This window comes from Stegodyphus dumicola, chromosome X2 (genome assembly GCF_044657685.1).
Source record: "Stegodyphus dumicola isolate Sdum_Otavi_A_Nest chromosome X2, ASM4465768v1".
Taxonomy (NCBI): Eukaryota; Metazoa; Arthropoda; class Arachnida; order Araneae; family Eresidae; genus Stegodyphus; species Stegodyphus dumicola.
This window is the reverse complement of record NC_140781.1, coordinates 64,975,441-64,999,041: the sequence shown is the minus strand read 5'-3', so window position 1 is coordinate 64,999,041 and position 23,601 is coordinate 64,975,441.

The following is a 23,601-nucleotide window of genomic DNA, read 5'->3' as shown; positions in this document are numbered from 1 at the left end:
TTTTATTCCTTTCAAAGCGAGGTCAGACAAATCATCAGTCAACCCACAAACATCAGAAATTTATTTCCAGCACCGAATGGACAATTATAGCTCTAGTGAAGAAGCGTCAGTACCTCACAACAATAGCACTTATGTGAATAACCCTAAAATATATGCGAATATGAGTTTCTCACAACTGTCTAACAACAAAATTTTAACTGGAAATAGCGAAAAGTTTAATACAAATCAAGTAAATAATCATCTGAAAATACAAAGCCAAAATGTTACTCTCATGAATTCAGATTCAAGTTCAAGGCAGAAATCTGAAAGCTACTTTTCAGAAAAAATAATTCCTTTTAAATCTGGCAGATTGTTCTTTACGATGAGAAACAATACCAGTTTTAGAAATGAAAGAGAAAAGCAAAAAAATGGTGCTTACGATACTAACAAGCGGCAGTATAAGTTTAAAAGTGAAATTCTGGAAGGCAAGACTGTTGATACAAACAGAGAATTACCTAAGGTTTACTCAGTTAGAAGCCCTGCACTTGACTCGAAATCTCATGAAAAGAAAAGTGTTAAGCTAGTGAAAGAAAATGTTGAAACAAAAGCTAACATAAAAAGAATAGATTATTCAATGTCTGATCCCAAAAAAGTGACACAAAGTAAATCAAATACAAAGACTAGTGCCAAGTTTCTGAAGGAAGAAGGAAAATTTGGAAAGGATGTAAAACATGATAAATTAATTCAAAAAAACAAAAGACTGATGCCGGTAATACAAAGAGATGTAAAACTCATGGACAGCAAGAAATCTAAATTTCATGGGCATAAAACTGGAGAACGATTTAGGTATTTGGATTTACCTATACGTATGCTGAAAAAAATGCATAAGCACAAACATATGTAAAGGATCTACCGGTAAGCAGAAAAGTATGTAAATAGTATACTGAAAATCATATCAATGAAATTTTAAATTTATTATGATGTCACGAAAAAATTTATTTATGCAAGCATAAATTGCAAAATGGATCCATATGAAACAAAAATTAAATTTTGTAATATAATATGATTGTAAGATTTATTTTAGGCTGTTTAAAATATTTAAAATGATTGTTTATGAAATGTTTAAAATTATAGAATATTAAAAATTTATGCTTAGATTGTTATGAAATGTTTAAAATTATAAAACGTGGGATACTGGAGAATCGTGTACAATTCTTCATGTTTACATATAACAATTCTAGCATATAATCTAAATCTGATAAAAATAGGATAAGATTCCATTTCAGGACAACAAGAAAAAAGAGCTTGCGTTATAACTTGTGTATGTTAGAGGACGAAGTCAACTAACACGATGACTTTTTAATACCTACATAGCATGTGAAACCTACGAGTTATGTTGGTAACTTGTTAACATAGAAATCTTACGAGTTAACATGTAAAGCTAACTAGTTACCCAGAAACACGATAAAGGAACTTTGCGTGTAATCGTGTTTCTGTGTAATAACAAAAATGTTACAGAGAACTCAATTGCCATTAACTGTTCAATAAATCAAGAAGTACAGTAAAATTTGTCATCATTTGGTAATCAAATTTAACACATTTGCTTGTTAAACATGTTTTTCGTAACCCTCAGATCTGTTGATTTATTGTGATCTTTATTATAGTAAAAATATAGTGTACTGTCATTCATAATATGCAATATTTTAACTAAACATTTTCTGATGGTAGAAGTAAATTAATTAAATCTTAAATATTGCTAGAAAAATATAAAAAAATTCGCTTGATAATTTTAGAAAAAAATATACTTATATCCAATTAATAAAAATATTCCTTTCAGATACAGTTCAGAAAATTCGCTTATCCACTCAAAAAAGTATTTTAAATTTTAAAAAATTTTATATTAAAAATATATTTCAAAGAATTTTTTTAAATTAGATCTAAAATAAACAATTACACCAAATTTCAGACAACACCGAATCAAATGCTAACTCAAAATTTATATTTAAGTATAAGCAAATACATAGTTAAAAAACAGCCGATCTTGAATAGCACTAGCAAACTAGTTTTAGAAGATATGTCAACTAACTGTAGAAGAAATTCGCAGATGTGAGTTTAGCAATTTTTTTTAGCTTTCCAATGCAGCTTGAAAAGTGAAAAGCAAATGCAAGATATCGGAAGTTTCAGAAATTCAAAACAGAATTTTCGGGTGCCAAATGATTTCTGAAATTCAAAACTTTTAATTTAAGAACAAATTCTGAAACTTTACATTTGGAAAAAATGGCATTAAAATAAAATTGAATTTGGAAGGCATAAAGAATAAAATGTAAATATTTGTAAAATTCTAGGAAAGTGGACTTAGTCCTGAAACCAAGTATTGCACAAAGTAAGAGTAAATTTAAATACAGAATAAGAGTAAATTTCTGCAATAACCGTAATTCTAAAAGGAATTAAGAATCCTGTGACATGTTTCACTATTTATATATTAATATCTTTAATGTTTACGTGAACGTTTCATTTGCTGTTTGCCATTTTGTGATGAGCTTTACATTCTGAAATTGAATTTTATGATAAGAATAATCAAGCATATGGCTACAAATGAGCAAGACTTTTGCTGATGAACAGAGTTCGAGTGTTTTGATTAAATGAAAATGATATCAGATTTAAAATGCAAGTTTTCCTTTAATCGGTATAAAATTTTTACTCACGTAAGAATAATTTTTCAAAAGAACTAATACGTGCAAGAAGACAGCATCATTATAAAAGGACAAAAATTAAAAAATGTATTTCGCGCATCCTATTTCAGTAGTAGTTTACAATGTATTACTTGTTAATCCACTTCAGCTCTCTCTCTCTCTCACACACATGTATATAGTAAGAAATTTAGAACTAATATTTCACAAAGACCTGAAATTGAAATTCATAATTAATAAATTTCAAATTATGAATTTTAATTTCTTGTCTTTGTGAAATAGCAGTTCTAAATTTCTTACTTTATGTCTTTAGTGATTATTTTTCTGTATCTTAATGCGCGAAAATACTAGGCATGTTTGTGTTTTGTTTCTTATTTTTTCAAAAGAATTGTTTTGTAATTATATGCATATATATTCATATATATATATATATATATAAACTTAAAGTATCTAAATTAATTAGTAAATTGGAATAAAATCTATCTGTCTATCTATCTATCTATCTATCTATCTATATATATTTACTAAATAATATTGATTATATTATCTCCTAAGTTTAATTATAGTAGTATTATCTTAAAAGAGTGAATCCATACTTAGTAAGTTCTATTTTGAAAGATGTTTTGAAGTAACTTAAATGTAAATTGTTAAAAATGTTTAACGGGGACTGGAATTAAATCATGAATAACAAAATTTCAATTGTAAAAGGAATAAATTAAAGGAAATAATTAAATTAATTGCATGTAATCATTGTCATTGATCGGAAATTAGTTGACTTTTTAAGGGGAACAAAAAAACTCTCGTTCAATGAACAATAATTAAGAAATAAATACGGTGTTTCGTCCTTTACTTGAGCAATCAGGCGAAGCCAAACTGGCAATTCAAGTAGGACCAAATATTTCCGTGAATAGAAGGTATTAAGAACCAATTCTGATATCCAAAGAACTCATTCCTATTAAGCATTTGAGCTAATTCAATTTTGAGTGTAAAGTAATTTATGCAGTAAAATTTGTCAACAATATTAATAATTGCAATCGTATAAAACAGATTTAACACAATTAAAGAACAAATCAAAATTAAAATACGAATTGATAGTAGTACAAACTGTAAAAGTAAAATTGAAAATGCAAAAAAGGGGGGAAATATACAAGATAATAAAAATATAAAAGTACAAATTAATCTCCCTTTAATGAAATTCCAAATTCAGAATTCATTAGAGGAAAGAGAATGAAAGCTTCATAAAAGTCGATTAAAATTTTTCGAAAACGTGTTTCGTTCTCCTGGTTCATTTGAGATGAAAAACTGAAAAAAGAAGCTATTAAAATCTTATTTAAGACATTATAAAATTCACATACGACTTAAAATTCGAATCTCAATTGTACCAGGATTGTCCCTACACGCCTTCGAAACACTTGGAAAAACGAATAAAACATAACATTGTGCTAAATTGACTACTAAAAAAAAACCCGTAAAACTTTACGTAAAAAGACCATTAAAATAAATTAAATTGCTCTAAAATAATTATATACAAATCCGGAATTAAAGAGCAAAACAATATGTACTTTAAACTAAATTTAAACAACACTCAAAAATTGGGTGGTCCCCGATTATGCTAAATTAAACTTTTAATACCAAGAAAACGAAAAACATTTCATAAAGATTCTTTAAATAGCAAAATCAAATTTGAGCCTTTATCAGCTAAAAACTGGAAACCAATTAGTAACAAAAATTGAAAAAACCCAAGCTTACTGAAATCTTAGGACGACCTTCTAAATGAAATTGTACTTAATTCTTCAGACGATCAAACTGCGTTCTTTGTAAAATTTAACGCTGCTCTGTAGAAGCAAAATTGTAATTCTTGGAGAGCAGAGCAGCGTCGAATTATTATCTTGTATATCTTATTTTTATTATATTGTACCTTTTTTCCTTTTTTGCATCTTCATTTTTATTTTTAAAGTTTGTACTACTATGAATTCTTATTTTAAATTTGATTTGTTTTTGATAGTGTTAAACCTGTTTTACACGATTGCAATTATTAATATTGTTGAGAAATTTCCTTGTTTTGACTCCAATTTACTTTTAACTTTAGATTCTTTAACTTCAATCCTGCAGCTATAGCGCAGGGTATAAAAATTTGGTTTCAATTTTTAGCCTCTTATTATGTTTCTTTATGTATTAATATATATATAATTTGCAATCGTATTAAGATTTCGACCATCCTTTTTCCCATATCGTCTGTCTCGTAAACTTCTTTGTCTTGCAAACATTCTAAGCTGAAAATTAAAACTCTTTCAAATTCTAGTATTACGCAAATAACCATTTCTGAAACTAGGATTTCATGTATTTATGAGCGCTTTGTATAAAATGATCAGTTTCCATATTGCGATCACAATTACAATGGGCCAAACGGTAGTAACTCTAAATATATTTTCATGAAAATTAATTTATCTCTCGCATACAGTAGTGGCCAGAGAACGGAGAAAATTTTAGATTTTTCGGAAGTCGTTACAAACTTTTGGATTTCATAAACTAAGTTCTATATAAATCTAATTTTATAGAAAGTATAATTTTGGCTTCATTTTAAACTGCAATCCAGATAATCTAAGGAAAAAATATTGTACAGAAAGGGAAAGTATCACCTCATAATAAATAACTGCCATACATTTTCTATACCTTTCTATTCAATTTTAATGTCTAACCAATCTTTTATATCCGCATGCTTTCCCAAAGAGCCCCAAATATTTTCCAAGATTTTTTTTCCCCCCAAAAAAACTTGAACGTTTGAGCACCTATCTGCAGTCAGAAAAAAACGCTCTTGGCATTTCTATGATTTTGCAGCGGTCTAATATAATTAAAAATGTTGATTATAATTTTAAAAGCTTATCCATTCATACACATGAATGTCTAAAACTTAAACGCGACTTTATTTTGGAAATTAATGAAATAAACATAATTTATAAACATATGTTTAAATACTCCTGTATATACACATATAAAAATAAAACAGACAGACTGATCTACAACTAGTTAGATCACAAGATATCTGTCATTACTATTAAAAATGATCAAAACTTAAGTTTACTTAAAATTCTTAGTAAAATTATAACATAATAATTTTTTTCCTTTATTCCCCCCTCCTAAAAATTAATCATGCTTATTTATCACATCTTAAGTTTCCAAAATCATATTTCTTATATTATTATGAAAACAAAAGTACATTGCTTTGCATGCGATCAAATATTACAGCAGAGACAATGTCTTTAATGGCTTGATGAAAACGTAAGTTTAATATTTCTCTTCATAGATGGCGACACCAAGTAATATAATTGACTACATTTTCCAGTGATATATCAAATTCAAAGATTAAGCACTCTGACGCAAATAATACGATGCGTTTTTTATTTTTGTGTGATCATGTGTTTCATAGAGGAAATGGCAAAATTATTTCAGTAATCTCTGAACCATTTTTTATGGTTTTCCGTCTTGCTAAGCATTAACTCTTTTTTGAACTACCATCGTCATTATCACTGTCATTATTATTATACTTGCCTCTTCTTCAGGTGAGATAGATTTTCTTCTAAGGCGCAGAAAAGTTTGCGGATTTTTTGAACTAATTACTTCGGGCAATGATTTTAGCTAGCATACTCCTGAATTAATCAAACAAAGGGGAAAACAATTCTGCGTGATACTCATGGTGAACTGTGTTTTGCCTTTCTCAACACATTTTCAGATTCAAACATTTAAAATTGAAGAGTGCTGTAATTTTTGTCATTAGAAAGCAATGGCAATTAACAATAAAATGGTTAATATTCAAGACAAAAAATAAACACTCCAAAGTAAAACATAAAATTAGTAAAGCACTAATCTTGTGTTTTTCGTAGATTTTAGTCATGATTCTATCGATTTCGGATGGAAACAGCTACACGCTCAGCACAAGATAATTTTATTTATAATTTTATTTATAATTTATTTATAATTTTATTTATAATTTATTTATAATTTTATTTATAATTTATTTATATATCAAGATAATTTTATTTATAATTTTATATATAATGTCATTTAATTATAAATAAATTTTACAAGATATTTAATGTTATTTAACAATACCTAGTTTTTGTTAAATGCAACTGAAATTACAATTATTTAACATTCAGCGAGGAGACTCTTGCTTTTTAAGCAAAATATCCGACTAAAATTGCAATTTTATTTATTTTAACAGAAAAAGAAAAGTAAAAAGTTGTTGGAATAAAATTTTCGTGTGAATAATTCATTTCTAAGCGAATGTTCCTTTTTTCCAAGCACTGCAAAGAAAGAAAGCTGTTTTTAGCTGCTTCAAACCTTTTAATTTCAAGCTCTATTTATTATTTCCACTGTTAGCGGTAGAGAAAATCAGTTGTTGTTTCAATGCAGTTATAGTTAAATATAATACAGAAAAAGTTTTTATTCTAGATATTACAAATCATGCTCCTCTGTGAGCTTACGTGAGCGCAAAAATGAATAAAATTTGCGTACGGAAGAACTTTGGTTATATCTCACAGAGCTTCTTGAGCTGAATTTTGATTTCTTGTTGAACTAAATTTCTTCATGAGAAGGTGATTCACTCAAACATTTGAACGCTGAGAATGGGGAAATATATTCATGATGGCAACAGAACTTGAACTTCACTTGAACTCAAGTATTTAAAAAAAAAAAAAAAATTAAAGGAACTGTGTTATTTATTCTTTTCCATGAGTGTAACTAAAATACTCATAGATAGAAAGATTTCTTTATTAAAATTAAAATTATTGTCAGGTTAAGGCATGTAAATTTTTGTTTTGCCGCAGATCACATGAAGATATGTTATTCATGTGTGTGGTACTCCACACATATGGATGAGTTATCTTTGGGTGGTTTGTTACGAACAAACTCTTGCATATTTGGATTAGACTTTCTAAGGAAATACTATTTTTCCTTAAACTTTAACAATACTGAGTTTTGCCTAGTAGGAAATAACCCTGCTCGGAATTAAGGATGACTGAGTTAAATCCGTCCACCAAATAATAGCTCAAGGTGATATCATAGTACCAGCAAAAACAGAGTTTTTACTATTTGATTCATAGTTGAAAATGGAAATTTTCAGTACGGCATAATTGAGTAGCTTAAGAATTGTCTCAGCCCCAAATGAGTACTAATATCGTCAGCACTCGTCGGCCTGTCGAGTAGAGTCATCCTGGTGAGATTTACCAACGTAAATGATAAAACAAAAGTTATTAGAAAAGGCGAACTAGTTGCAGCTTGTAATCCAGTGAGCTGCGTTAAATGAACCAATAGTGTCCTAAAATCCGAGTCTTCGGAAAGCTTGACTTCGGAATTATTGCAGAATGCAGATTTAAGAAATTGTTGCATTCGTGATTGATTGAATGCACGCAGAACAGATGACAACTCGATAAAATTTATTTTGCCAAATGAAGCACTTCACAGTTATGGAACTTCCCACATAAATATTGGTACAGCTTTTCTCAGCAGGACAGAGCGCAATCAGTAGTTATCCCTTTAAACTATTAAGAATGCTAAATACAAATTAATCCAAAGCGCATTTAAAGAGCGAAGCCCGCACGGAGATCTGTCAGTACTCCTAATTTCACTGAAATGAAAAATGAGAGCTGATGCTCTCTCCGATCTTATATCGTTTTCCCCAGCAGCCGACAAATCTCTAGTGTCTTCCATTTCTCAAAATTACTGGAAGACATATATGGTTAAAGTTACATATTAGGGCCAGATACAGTTACAGTTACATATAGGAATCAATTACAACTATTCAATTACAGTATCAAATAGAGTTACAGAGCGACTAGACCAAAATGTCGCGAAACAGTCGCTTAGTTTGGCGATTTGACTCGGTTAATTGACGATTTCTCGCCAAACGGGGCTACAAAAATTAGTCTCCCAAACCACGCCAGCTTGGCGATATTTCTGCAGTTAGTGAGATACCATTTACGTCAATATCAAATAGACTTGCCCCTGTAATCCTCTTTTTGCGGCAGAGCTCCGTTTTCTCAAGCATTTCATGTTCCATTATTCAAAAGATATTATAATTCCACTAAAATTATGTACATATACGAAGTTCAATATAATACTATAAGTATATTCAGAAACCATCTTTGCATTCTCAAATAATTTATACTTACTTATTGCAGCCTAAATTGTTCTGCAAAGGCCTTCGTGTTTGCGGTTTTTTATTTTTGCGCATAATAAGAATTTATTCTTTATTCTGACTTCTTTAAGAGAAAAAGCTTTTTCACGTAAATAGGTATGTGAAGTTCCAAAACTACTGCTGAACTATAAAATAATTTATTTTACACAGGCATGCGGAAACATTTTAATGCCTTCAAAAATAACTGAAGTTGCATAAAATTAAGCTTAATATCTGTTGAATTAAACATAAATTATTTTCTTTATACACTTTGTTTAGAGTTTTCAAAACTGAAAATACTTTGTCTGGTAACCTAGCCATATTAAATTGATACTTATTATATTAAGATGTGGGGCAAGAAGAATATTATGTTTCTAATTGTTGAAGAATTTAATCAAACTTAGTTGATGCATTAATAATTAAGAGAACAGAATGCGAAAATATTAATTATGTTAATATTTTTCATCCTACCAAGCCAGCATAAAAAACTATCTTTCAAACTGTAGCTTAAAATTTTACTTCTTTGAAACCTAAAATCTTAGTTTATAAGGCATTTTCTCCTTCCTTTCCGCATGCCTTCGTGGTGGAACTGGAAGCAGGATTGACACGTATTCGAGAGATCTGGGGTTCGTGTCCCGGCGAGGGCATTACGGATTTCTTCAGTTTTCTGACTTCGAGAAAATTCTAAATGACTCTACGAGTGGCTCTCGAAGCAAATAATGTGATGGACCATAATTCGTAATCCCCAAGATTTGGCGACTGGGACTCCTCATCCTCCTTCAAAAGAGAAAGGTTTATAAAGCATTTTGTTCCTCTTTTCCACATGCCTTCCTGGTGCAAATAGAAGCACGCTCGATGCGTATTCTAGAATTCCAGAGTCGATTCCTGGCGAGAGCAGTGCACATTTTTCACGTTTCTGCATTGATATGAAAATATAATGTATAATAATATATATAATATTAAGTTATACAATTATCACGATGAGTTATAACTTCCACACAAATTAATTAAAAATTTATTTCTATTAATATATATATTAATCTAATTAAAATTTCATAATTAAAATTAATTTTTGATTATAATTTAATTTATTATTAGGCACAAAATTTAGAAAAAATTGAAACACAAACTGAAAAACTTTCGTAAAATTCCCGCAGCTGGCCTATAGTAATTCAGTACTATAACTTAACTGTTTAGTCAACAAGGCATCTGAAACCCTGCAGTTACACAAAATCAGTTTTAGTGTTCACTTGCAAATGGCTAGCAATTTACAGTCAGAAAACAAAGCAGGGAAAACTTTAAAACAAATACCAATTCTAATTCAGAAGTCAAACAACAAAAATCAGCGTTATATTTACAATATTTTCACAGGACTAGTTTCGATGGTTTTACCGAACCACCATCCTCAGCTGCAAAACCGCAAATGAACAAGATAGGAAAAGGCAGATGGCAGATGGCGCCACTTGCTTATTCTTGTCCAGAACAAAGATAGGCAGATGGAGCCACTTGCTTATTCTTGTCCAAGCTTTCTTATCTTATTTAATCCTTATTTCCTATCTTGTTCATTTGCGGTTTTGCAGCTGAGGATGGTGGTTCGGTAAAACCATCGAAACTAGTCCTGTGAAAATTTTGTAAATATAACGCTGATTTTTGTTGTTTGACTTCTGAATTAGTATTTATTCGGCGTGATATTGTGTCTTAAATACCAGTTCATTAAAAGCGAAATTAATCTTTTTAAGCATGATTTACGTGAGCGAAAAGCAAAAACTTAACTGCTCAGAAATTATCATAAGACATTTAATTTATATTCTATAAAGATAATAGAGCTTTCAGAGCAGTGAATGAGGTTTGTCATATGTTAAGTCTTAAGTAATTTATATAATAGTTCTGTTTAAAGCCACTTCCATATATCTGCATAATCTCTCGCCATTTAGTGTAAATTACTGTAGTTCTAAGTTTCCCTGCTTCTCCCTGACATTCATTTGGAGTCCAGATACAATATTTGAGCACTTAAAATGTGTTACATTATTTCATGTTCAATAAATATAAATCAAAGCATATTGGAAAGGAAACACACTGGTACCGATTCGCGTGCCTCAACAAGACAAACTTTCAAAATTCCTAGTACCTCGCATATGCTGCACTTTATTGTGAAAAAAACAGGGTCAGTGACATGAAAAGAAGCTATCTTCTGTCCACAAACGACTAGTTGTACTTAGAATCCATCACATTAATAAAACGGTTTTCCAGTGAAAATGCAGACTACACGAGCCTCTGAAAACGCATTACGAGCATGGTTCTTCATACACGTCTACGGTAGTCAAAAGCTTTGCAACTAATGCGAAGCTGATAGATGTGCAAAATTTTAATTACTTCATAGTGCTTACTCATGTATTTAATATTTAGAAACTGGGTAAAGAAAATATCCAACTCCCATTCATTTTTTCATATTGAGAAGACTATACAACTGCGCTGCATAATCACACATTTAGGAAGAGAAAGCCGTAAATATTGAATTACATTTAAAAATTTCAGAAATTCACTAGCTACAACAATTATTTTGTTTTCATAAAATTATATTTTAAATAAATTCTGCAAAATTTTAAAATAGAGCTAAGTATTTTTAAACAGTTTCTCAAAAGCTTAGTTATCGTAAATATATATAAGTAATATATCCTTTCAAAAATGCATTAATTTTGCCAGCACAAATTTACTGACTTTAGCAAAATTACGAATAACTGTAAAATTTACCTCTCTGTCTAGTCTTAAGAGAATGCCTCATCTTCACTGTCTAAATCTAAAAGTACAACATATGCAAATAATAGTTAATTTCCACTTAATTCGGTTTAATAATCTTCAGTTTACTCTGGCATAACATGATATAGCTGGAAGTGATGCACGTTTGTTTCCAAATGATGTCGCTCCGAGCTTTTAAAATCATCTAAAGATTAAACCTAATTTATGCTCCTTTTTCATTCTCTAACACAGCATCTAACTCACAGAAGGGAATGTCAATGCTGGAGAATTTCAGAGTACCTAAGACATGAAAGGAGTTCAGCCTACACATCAAAGCTTTAATATTTAACATTTGATTTCAGTTTCAACCCTCAATCATGCGTAATGCTTTTTTAATTGAAGAGATTTAGCAGTTAATGTAATAGGCAATACAACGCTCACAAATGCTTCTTCAGTTAAACACTTATTTGCGAAGACTGTTAAAAATATTTGCTTAAATTATTTAGTTGTAAAATTAAAAAAAAAAAAAAAGAAAAAAAAAAACTAGTCATAGTTTTTGCTTAATGTTAGGCAGTATGTTCCATTTCGTTTTAAAATAATTAATAAAGTTTGCTTTCTTACATCAGGAATTATCGTTTCCTTGGAATACATAAATTATAGAACCTAGAATTGTTAAAAACGACCGCACTACTAAACAGCCTGTAAGGTTATTTTTTGTCCAGTCCTATAACCCTAACAGGTATGTAACGAAAGTTATCGCTGTCTCTGAGTTAGTACGAAAAAGGCTCGTTTGGTTTGGTTTACGCTATTACTGCAAAGCCTCGAAGACTATCTGTCAAAAGGAAGGGACGACTGCGTGGAGGACTTTCTAAGGAAAACTTGCTTGTATACACGCTTACACATGGGGAAAAAACACGAAAATACTCATGTAGCCAGCCTGTCTCAGGGATTCAAACTTTAGACAGTGTTCAGCGACTTTCCCGCTCACTCACTGGTGAGCAGTACGACAAATGTCTTACGAAGGTTTCAAAACAGCCTTTTTACTTAACCTAAACTTTTAAGAAAAACAGGGCACGGCTCGTGAGGCAGATAACTACAGCTTTTGGAGACGCAAATATTTAAAAACAGTTAAATAACTTTAAAATGTTAATCAGTAGTCTCACACTACAAAATTTAAATATTAAGCTGAAAGATGGCTTAATAAATCACCGTAGCGTCACTTTAAAGTATCAGCGACGAGAGAAAGCAAAGCCAAGCTCGTTACTGTATAATACGGTAATATTACGTGCACTTCTAACACAGAAAATAAGATGGAAATATACCTTTGCGCGTTAAACGCCGGATATGAAAATGATAGATTAAAAATAAGAAAAATATAAGTATATAAAAATTAGAGTTCTACATATACCTAAATGCTGTTTATTTAAAAGAATTAACATACTGTATAAGCTTAAAAATTTTCATTATCGGAAAAAGGTATGAAAAGTTCGTCATATTTGTCTTTCCCCCCCCCCGTAATATCTTCAGTCATATCATCGAGTTCTGTTTCATCTTCACTATCTCTGTTACTCTGATTCATAAATAAATAATCAACTTCTATTCCATTTAGATTATTACATATACTACTTTTTTTAAATGACTTTTGAATTATATCAGGTTTAAATATATTCCATGGTTTTTTTTATCCGCTCACACAATATTTCTAGACTGGCATGATGCAGCTGGCTTCCTTTTGTAAGTATTTTTTAAGCTTCTTGCATCCCCGTATTCCACTGTTCTTTTAAATTTTCTTTGGATCCTTTATTGATACACACATTTAAAAGCTGAACTAATGGCGTTAATCTGCATGGAATAACTGCCACGTTTTTATTACACGCTTTCAACAGTTTCTTCGTATTATCCGTTAGGCGTGATTTGAATTATTTCCCAAAGCTAAAAGACTTTTTTGATTCTTTAAGGCAACGGGAAGCTTTTTACAAACATTTCTTATCAATAGCTTCACACAGTTTTTGTCCATCCATCCTTTCTCATGAACATGAATGAGAACACCATTTGAGAAATTACATTTCGGCATCGCTTTGCTTTAAATATAATCATGAGTTTTAATTTTGTACTATTCGATAAGGAGGTAAGCACTACGATGAAGTGATATATTTCGAGACCTCTTGCTGAAGTGAGCCATTTTTGTTACTTTCATATCAATCGTTTTATATTATATCAACTGTTTTATGTATATGTTTATATCAATATATATTCATATGAAGTGCCTTATATATATGCTTTATATGATAGGCATATCATATCAAACATGGCTGGAGTTTCATCCATATTTTCAATTATGCGGCAGAAAATATTTTTTGGCCTTCGTAGATCAATAACATACTTTAGGAAACTTAATTTCTTGTCCAAATCCTTCGGATGTCTTTGCAATACTTTTGTTTTTTTCTAGGAGAACTAAATTATTCCGTGACATAATACAACAACTCAAAGTTGCTTTAAAGATTTCGCTTTCATTTGCATTCTTTTCTTCCCACTTTAAGGCAAATAAACGTACGCTGTTTCTTGTTACCATTAGCCCATTCTAGCGATTTTCTAGGACCCGGTTCGCAACACTTTTTCTAGGATAGGTTTCGTTTCTCCTTTAAGCAAAGCGCATTAATTATTGTGATTTCGTTTTCTTCCCTCAGGTATGGAGCTGTCATTAACAACAAACATCCTTCTGCAGCACGATTTCCTTTCTCAAACAGAATAACTTTGCATTTAAAACCAGCAGTGTGTTTCAGTTGGCAGAAGCTCTATTTACTGCAAAAAGGACCACTAGATCAACCGTATGTCAACTAAAAAAAATGCGACTTACTAAAGCTTTCAAAATTATGGTTTCAAATGACTACAGAAAGAGAAAACATCTAACTCCTAATTCCGCGTATTCATTCGGATCGGAAGTGCATTCTTATCCCAAATTATGCCTTTCTTTCCTCGAAAACCTAGAATAACATTTTTGTGCTCATCTGCATTGAATACAACGCACCCTCTTTGCAAAATTATTTACTCCCTCATGCATTTTCACAATTCACATATTGTTCCCCTTATCGTTTGTATGCTGATTGCTTGTATATCGCAGTTCAGTATACCACTGTTCGAAAGCATAGGAAAAATCTTCGAATGAATATCCTCAAAAGGTAACAACACTTCCCATGTATCTTTCAGGTTTCTTCGTAACGTAAACAACTGAGCGTTATAAGCGAATATACCTAAAAATTAAAAAATATGGTATCAAACTATAGGTGTGCGTTAAATTCCAGAATATACGGTACATTTTACTAAAACTAAAAGAAACTAACCATGCAGCAAACATGCTAGGAACACTCATTGTCTCTTTTTGACACTGACATTGAACGCTAGGTGCAGTGGGCTTATTACTGATTAAGTATTTACCCACTCTAATAGGAAAATTAGGCTTAAAGCGTTGGTATGTTTTTCAGAAACAAGCTAATTAGCGACACCAGAATGGCGAAGTAAAGCTACCTTGTTGGCATACAGCACTTGTGACACCATCTGAAGAGAGTCTATTTAGCAATTTGAACAAGTTTCTTGAAAAATAATGAAGATCCATTAAAAAATAATGATGAGTAAACGTATTTTTATTCTAGTTTCAAAAGATTTATTTCCTTCCTGTACGAGTCTACTCAGCTAAGTCATTAGGTTGTGTGTTCACCAATTTAAGTGCAGTGTATAGTTTGCGGTCTTTCTACAACACCCTCAATGGTTGGGTAGAATTATGTGATTCTTGACAGGTGTTTACCCTCAAAGTTTATCATTTTGCTAAAGAAATTATGACAACCTGTGAGCAGATAATCATTAATAGTAGCAATTTTTAATACTTTATGAATTTGTTTATTGCACACAAACGAGGGCGTATTACGTATCATTCAAAGAGTTTTATTTTGAAAAATATTTATGTTTTTCCGTTTGGCTTATCTACAGTGGCCTAAGCTGGACTGGAATACGTTAGGATTGGTGTAATAAGTATGCGATAGAGTTTTCGTTTCACCCCACAACTTAGATCCTTGTTCAGTTTTAGGGATACATAGCCGGGAAAGCTGCATTTGTCTTCTTTACGCAATAGTTGATATGTTAGTTGAAAAGAATTTTGTCTCAAGATCGAAAAACTTTAGCTTAAATACATAACCAACTCATCTGCATTTTAGTCAGGAATACGGAAATGTTAAAGGATCCAAATCGTAATAACTGTTTAGATTAAAATAAGAAGCTTACAAGCCTTTGGTTCTAAATTATAAATTTCAATATTATTTAAAGAAAATTTGATTACAAATTCTTTTACCAAGTAAAGTATATTAAATAACAGTTGTTGCTTATACGTCACTTAAAATAAAAGAGTTTGAATTAACGGAATAAGAAGACACCATGATTTAAGTTTCCAATCGGCTTGAAATTTTCGGCAAGCATGTAAATCATTATACAGTTTTTTTAAATGATATGCATGCATATGTGTAATTATAGTAGAAGACATGAAAAATTTCAAATTGTGGATTCTAAAAATTAGATAAATAAATTTTAAGAAAACCTTTTCTTTCTTTTATAAAATTAATCATGTAGAACTTTTTTTTATTTTGCCTAAAGCTATTTGAAATTTTTCTAAAGTTTTAACATAAAACAATCTTCCAACGTGAAAAGTTTTTTAAACAAATTTTAAGAGAAAATGCAATTGAGACTATTCTATATTTGAATTCAAAACTGTCATATAACTGATATAAATACAACTTAAAATCTGTCAAAATTTAAATATTTTAAATATTGTAAAATTATTTTGTTTTTCGACTTGTAAGAAACTTTTCCCTTCCTTTTCACGTGTTTTCATGGGAATTCCTGGAAGCACTTCCTGAAAGAAATCGGAAGGTCTGGAGTTCTAGTCTCCGATTTTAATGTTTCGTGCCCCAAAACAAAATAATAATTATGAATTCTACAAATGGACCCCGAATTAAAATGTGGCGGACGATTGTTCGTCATCACCAGGATTTCCTTCCCATTGGCCCTTCAAGTGGTGGCTAGCAGTCGCAAGCTCTCGATTTCGAATTTTGGAGAGGGCTTCTCTGGCTGTTCCTACTTTTTGTTCCAAAGTTAACCTAATAAACGCAGATTTAACAGATTAGACACATTTCTTGAGTTTGGTTCTTGAATTTGGTATATTGTTTTGAGGATCTCATGAATTTGATTCATGGGAGAGGAGCATGTAACCATGGGAGAGGAGCATCTTTAAACTTCAAAGTATGTTAATTTTCCAGAAATCTACATAAGATACGCGATACACAAGTACTTAAAATGATATTCAATAAAAAATTCCATCCTTAAATGAAAGAAGGGTACCAAAAGCCATATTGTCCATCACAAATGTCAGCTATAAACCTGTCTTTATACGCAAAATTTTCAAAAAAGAATATTTAGCAGTTGTTTATCCAGATATTCATCTTTCAGAAATAGCATCAGGTTGATATAATCGCTCAAACTATGTCTTTTAATTTTATATTCATTTCACTTACAAAAATCACTTTCCTTTCGCGTTTATGTACAGGCTGAAGTGGAACCGCATATATAACAGCTTCATGCATCTAGAAAAATGTATGATTTTGATATTTCGAAGCATTTTCTGTTTAAGTATTCAGCTTATCAAATTTAAAAAAAAAGAAAGAAATAATAAACAGTCAATTATTTTATTAAGGAGACAAAAGAGAAATTATTTAATGAAACAACATTGCGAAATGAAACAAATACAATAAGAAAGATATGTGTTATTTTTTATCAATTAAGTCACAAATATCACAGTTCACAATTAATTCACAAATACACAACTTTTCACTTTGGACACCATCAAACACTTCTGAAAACAAATTATATTTGCATAATAAGGAAGGCAGTAATAATACTTGTTAATTAAAGTTACCCTAAAATACAGGTCCAAATGTTATTTTATACAATGATAATGTAAAGTTTTGCTTACAGTGCACGTAAATGTTATCCGCCTTTTCTGAAGAAGAAGCATCAAACTTGATGCTTTCGATTCAGAACATCCTGATTTGCAAGCAAAATATCGTTAAACGCTGGATTATTGAGACAGGCAATTCTTATTACTTTCTAATCATTGGTTAAATGTCAACTAAATTTTACGTATTTCCCTCTAATCCAAAGCAAAGTGTTTAAGGGGACTCGTACACCTTAAAACCCATAAGATCTTCGAATAGGTGACTGTTGCAAGAATTGGGATAACTTATTTATTTTAAAAGCAATTACTTCCAACTTTTTACTGCTGACTACATAATATAGCTGCTTTCTGAAATAGGCATCAGAAAATTTGTGTTGCCACAAATATTTTTATAATTTAATCCGCTTTGTGACAAACGTTTTCGTCAAGTTTCCAACTCGCGCGCACAGTTTAAAACATTCTGTTGCATGATTTAATTCCATATTTAATACATAGCTTTTATAACATTTGGAAACTACTGTAAACCTAAAATTCTAAGAATTTAATATTAAATTTTCATTTTATTTGGAGTGGAGTTTATAAAATGTATTTTATTAAAAAAAACCTGTAATTTTTTCGTGCATAAATTTTTTTAATACTAAAATATTCGTCAAATTTTTGGTTTAATTAGAAAATAATGCCCATATAAAGAATTCCATTAAATTTCAAGTATGTACCCTTAGCCATTTTTAAAATATCATGCGCGCAAGGTGGAAACATGACGAAAGCTTTTGTCACTAAGCGGATTAAATTACACAAATATTTGTGGCAACACAAACTTTCTGATTACTATTTCAGAAAGCAGCTATATTATGTAGTCAGCTGTAAAAATTTGGAAGTAATTGCTTTTAAAATAAATAAAATATCCCAATTCTTGCAACAGTCATATATTCGAAGATCATAAGAGGTTTAAGGTGTATGAGCCCCCTTAACTTACAAATTCAAAGTTTCTCATTTCGTTTTTTCTTCGGAAAGAAGACAGCTTAAACATTGCAACACCAACAGAATGATTTCTTTTCATAAAATTTAGAGTAATTTTACAGCTTTATAAGGTATTTCTCAAGTCTTCTTGGCATGCCTTCGTGGTGTGGTGGTCTGCACGCTAGCGCGTATTCCAAAGGTCCGTGGTTCGATTCCCGGCGAAGGCGTTGCATATTTTTCATATTTCCTGCTTCCAAAATACCTAATGTCTCTGCAGAAGCGCCCGAACTAAACGGGTGGTGGATGGTGATTTTCCACACCTAGGATTTGGCGATTGGGACCCCTAAAAAAAACCAGTCGCCCTTTAAAAGGGGGGAGTATATAAGGTATTTCTCCCGCCTTCTTGGCATGCCTTCGTGGTGTGGTTTGTCTGCACGCTGGGCGCGCATTCCAGAAGTCCGTGGTTCGATTCCCGGCGAAGGCGTTGCATGTTTTTCATCTTTCCTGCTTCCAAAATATCTAATGTCTCTGCAGCTTTTAAAATAACATTCGAATTTTAACCAATCATATTTTATTTCACTAATATTCCAAAAGTTTCAGAGGCTTCAATAATAAACGTGAATGAATTGTTTTATATTTCTCACTCACCACTAGTAGAGGTAGAAGCGCGGGTGACACCCAAAATTTACCACATATCAGTAGATTAGTCACCCGGCGCCGTAGTTCTGTTTTATTGAAAAAAGAAAGACAAAAATTGTTTCAGTGCGAATAACACATTATTCAATTACACAGACACCTATATGCAATATGTTTAAAAATATACTCCTACTGAATTTGCATTAAGATCATTTATATATTTTAACACAGTATCAGTACCTTATTGAGGCACATGTATTAGTTTTCGTACATTATTGACATATCCTGAATATTTAGGCGAGGAGCTAGATATTATGTATGGAAGAAGAGTAGGTACTGTGGCTTTGTGTAATCGTCTTGGGATGTCTTTATTGGCTCATTTTAATTGTTGGGGGCTTTCATATTTTTTGGTTATTTGATTATTGTCTAAGCACATTCCCATACCTCTTGAGAATAGGTCGCTCATAATATTTCGTTTCTCTTATATATTTTAGGAATGGGTCAATATTTTCTTCTAGTAATTTAACTTGGAAACTGAAGATAAGTTCACAGCCTACGAGATGTTTCTGGCCGATGCTAGACTGCGGTTTTAAAATTTCAGACTTCTCGTTTTCGCGCTTTTATTGATGTCACCGTCATAACTGACGTTTTCAAATTTGGCTATAATGCCTAATTTTTAAGATAACTAACTCATAGCTTTAAATAATTCAACCACATATTTTTTAAATTAGTATTACTGCTTGCATTCGACTCAATCTTCAGTTCGAAACTAACATTACAGCATTTTGTAGAAAATAAACGTCTGTCGCTTGAAAAACACAGATTTAATTCTTCCGATTATGCACACAACAGCTTTCACTTTTCAATTTAAATGTCAAAAACATTATAGCTTATTATCGTAAGTCGTTACAGACTTTTGCCTCATTCTTTTTTTTACCATTTTCTTAAAGCGGTGGAACATCTGGTCTTTTATTTTTAGACCCTGATGAAGAGTGTAATGAGGACCACCTGCCACAGGAAGGAAACCTTTTATCCCCAAAGATGATTATATCTAATCTTAAAACCGAAGCAAACATTCATTTTCTTATAAGTTTCTTTAGCAAATAAGGAGGAAAATGCTTGCTATAAAATAAACTGACAAATAATTTAGAAATATTTGTACAAAGAGCTCCTAAAATAATTCAAACTATTTTCTTATCTCCATTTCGGTGTTTATTTGTGTACCTACCTTCCGTTGATATTAGAAAATGAAATCCCTTTGTTTGGTAATTCTATCACGGGTACTTCTTATAGCGGTGGAGTTGGTTAATACTGCATAGATATCCTCATTATTTACCCGTGTTTAATCAATTTTACTCTGTTAAGTTCTAAACAAAAGCAGCCCCTGCGATTCTTGGCTAAGCTGTAACTAATACGTTTCTTAGTTCAACGTTGGAGATAAAAATCATTTGCTCTGTATAGGATATAATTTTTGTGTGAATTTCTGAAGTAACATTTATCCTTATGATCTTATAATTTGAAGAAAATTATCATGATTTACCTATTTCCTTACTACAAATTATCAGTGTTATAAAATTACTAAAAGTAACATATACATTTCTATAAAGTAGGAAAAGTGCAGAATATCATGCAATCTAAGTCATCCTTAATACTAATGCAAATCAGTATCAAATCAATTTCATGTCGGTTAGAATTAATACTATGAATTTATGTAATCAAACAGCACCATGAAAACAAGTGTTTCCAAGTAGATCGCTATTTTGGGATAAATTGTGAATATAAAACTGCTAAATAACAATTTCGTAGGACTTTCCATATATCGCAGTCACGCTTTATGTAGCCATCCTAGTTCTTCCCAGGTACTTTGCTAGATACGTGCACTACGGCTAAATTAGAGTCTTTCCGTAATACAGCTATGACGCTTTTTGGATTGTTGCCTGGAATTACGGCCTCGGATTAGATGCTATCTATGCAAGAGTGAAATCTGCAGTTGCACAAATGAATTACCTGCACAAGGAAACGGTTAATGCACCTAATCCAATACTATTTTGTCTAAACTAGCAGTAGCATTATATCAACTTCTAACTGTGCATCGAAGGCTTCTTGAAGAAATTTCTCAATTCGGATGGCTAATTTCCGCGTCTCTTACATTGCACGCACTTTACATTCCGTACTCTACTGTTGACTTTAGCAGTCTTGTAATCACTGACTGAAAGCTTATTTTCAAATGTTACAGCAAATCTGTGTAAAAGGTGAACTTTTATTGAAGTTATTTGTAATTATACACTGTAAGTTCTAAGATTAGACATTTCAAGTATGGGCGTCTCTGAAATTCCTTGAGCCTGTACTATACTTAAAAGCAACTAAGTGAACTCATAATCTAGACTAAGTATCAATCAAACTGATCATTCTTAAATGGAAACATTTGCCTGTTGTAAGTAATTTTTTTTAATTTTCTGAAAATAAAATATTTGTGTGGGCATATTAAATCCGGAGCATAGAGGTTATTGTGACCCTCTATGAAACCGAATGATGACTTTTTAAACTCGAAATAGATGAAAAATGTAAAACATGATGGTAAATAATGTTCACACTATTTTCGAATCAAATTTCTCCGATACGTTTACATATCCATAGTGTTCAAGGTGACTAAACTCGTGAAGTTATGGCAGTCGACCGTAGATTCATTTTTTACCATACAGTTTTCCTAATATATAACTTAAAATATGAGCTTGTTAGCTTTTCTTAGCTATTTCGATGTATAGATATAATATAAATATTAATATTTCTTAGCTATTTCCGGTATAAATATTAATGAATCATTTAGTGAAAGGCATTAAAATGATAAAAGCTATAATGACCTAGTAAATATGACTGGAGTGAAACGTTACGTACAAGTGTAAATGCCTTAAAATAGCCAGTTAAGAAGTAAGCAAATGAATAGTAGTAAGTGGAAGTAAGCAAAATATTTCAGGGGCTAATCCGACCTTTTAACTTTAGCCTGTAGTAAAAAAGTTCATAATTGGAAAGTTAAAAAAATAAAGGCATTTATAAAATATTTTGTATTAATTTCTTTGGTGGGCGGCGTGTATGTTGAGAAACATTTTTTATAAAATATTTTTGCCCCTATCTTTATGGTATAATTATGAACAGTTTCGATTGCATGTTTAGAATAAAGAATGAAATTAAGAATAATATTCATAAAATTTATAATAGTATTAGCAATTAAAAATGATTTAAAGTCTTAATTCATTTTTACTTCTAATAAGGAAGGGGATTATTGTATCTAACCCTGTTCCTCCTAGTTAATTGAGTCTGCTCAACTTATACCTTCCATCAGCCTGCTTTTCCACTTTTCACCTTCTATCCCTGAATTTGCCATTTTCTACTATTGATCGTTCGAAAAGTTCTAAACGTTTTTGAAATCACGGCTGAGAAACGCTAATTTAGATAAATGCTGATCGAGAATACATCTTACTATGCAAGTATTTTCTGCTAAAATTTTGAAGTGCATTCCATTAAGTAGGTTTTCTTGGCCTACAAAATATTTCTATTTCCTTTTGGTACTAAAACATCATATAAATGCAATTACAATTTTCTGTTCAACTTTTTCTCTGTGTGGGTATAAAATACGAATACGTCCCATTGCAGGCAGTTCTGTTATTTACTGTCAGCTACTAGCATTTCTCGTTCATGTAAGCGTCGTAAATTTAGTCGAATCCCTCCGCTTTCTAGAAAAATGTTTTAATGAGCAAAAAAGTAATTTGGTATATCTGCTCTGGTTCCGTGGTCAGTGTGTACATTGCAGGGTACCTCCTAACGACTAGGGCGTTGCCCATTACTGTCTTAAAATCGGCGCTTGTCAGTTAGGTGGACAGGCTGTGCCCAAAACAAATAATTGCTTGCGCAATGCACACGTAGCTTGACATCAGCAAGTCAAAAACGGTTTGTCAAATGACCATATACATTATTCTGATATATCTTAGTCTTTGTGAAATGAGTTGTTGATTTTACTATGAACTTCTTCGTTACATAATTACCAGTTTTGGCATGGTTTATTAACTAAGATGTGGGTAAATTCTTGAGTTTATTATCATTAAAATGAAAGACAAATACAATGAATTCCGACGATGATGTCACAGCATTCCACGCGTCAACAGTTCCGAAAACACCCTATTAAGGGAAAAGGTAAGTGGTTAGCGCTTGGATTTACGAGCACCTGTTAATGAAGGGAACAGCTTGTTTCTGTTATTTATTATGAAATACTGCCAGATGAATCGACATCCTAATAAGCATCTGAAGAGACCAGGTGATCTGTTTAAACAACTTGGGAACTTGCAGATAAATCAGATATTAACTGAAAAGACAGCTAATGGTTCGAATGATTAAAAGCTATTTTTCCTTCATTATCGCATGTCTACTAGCAG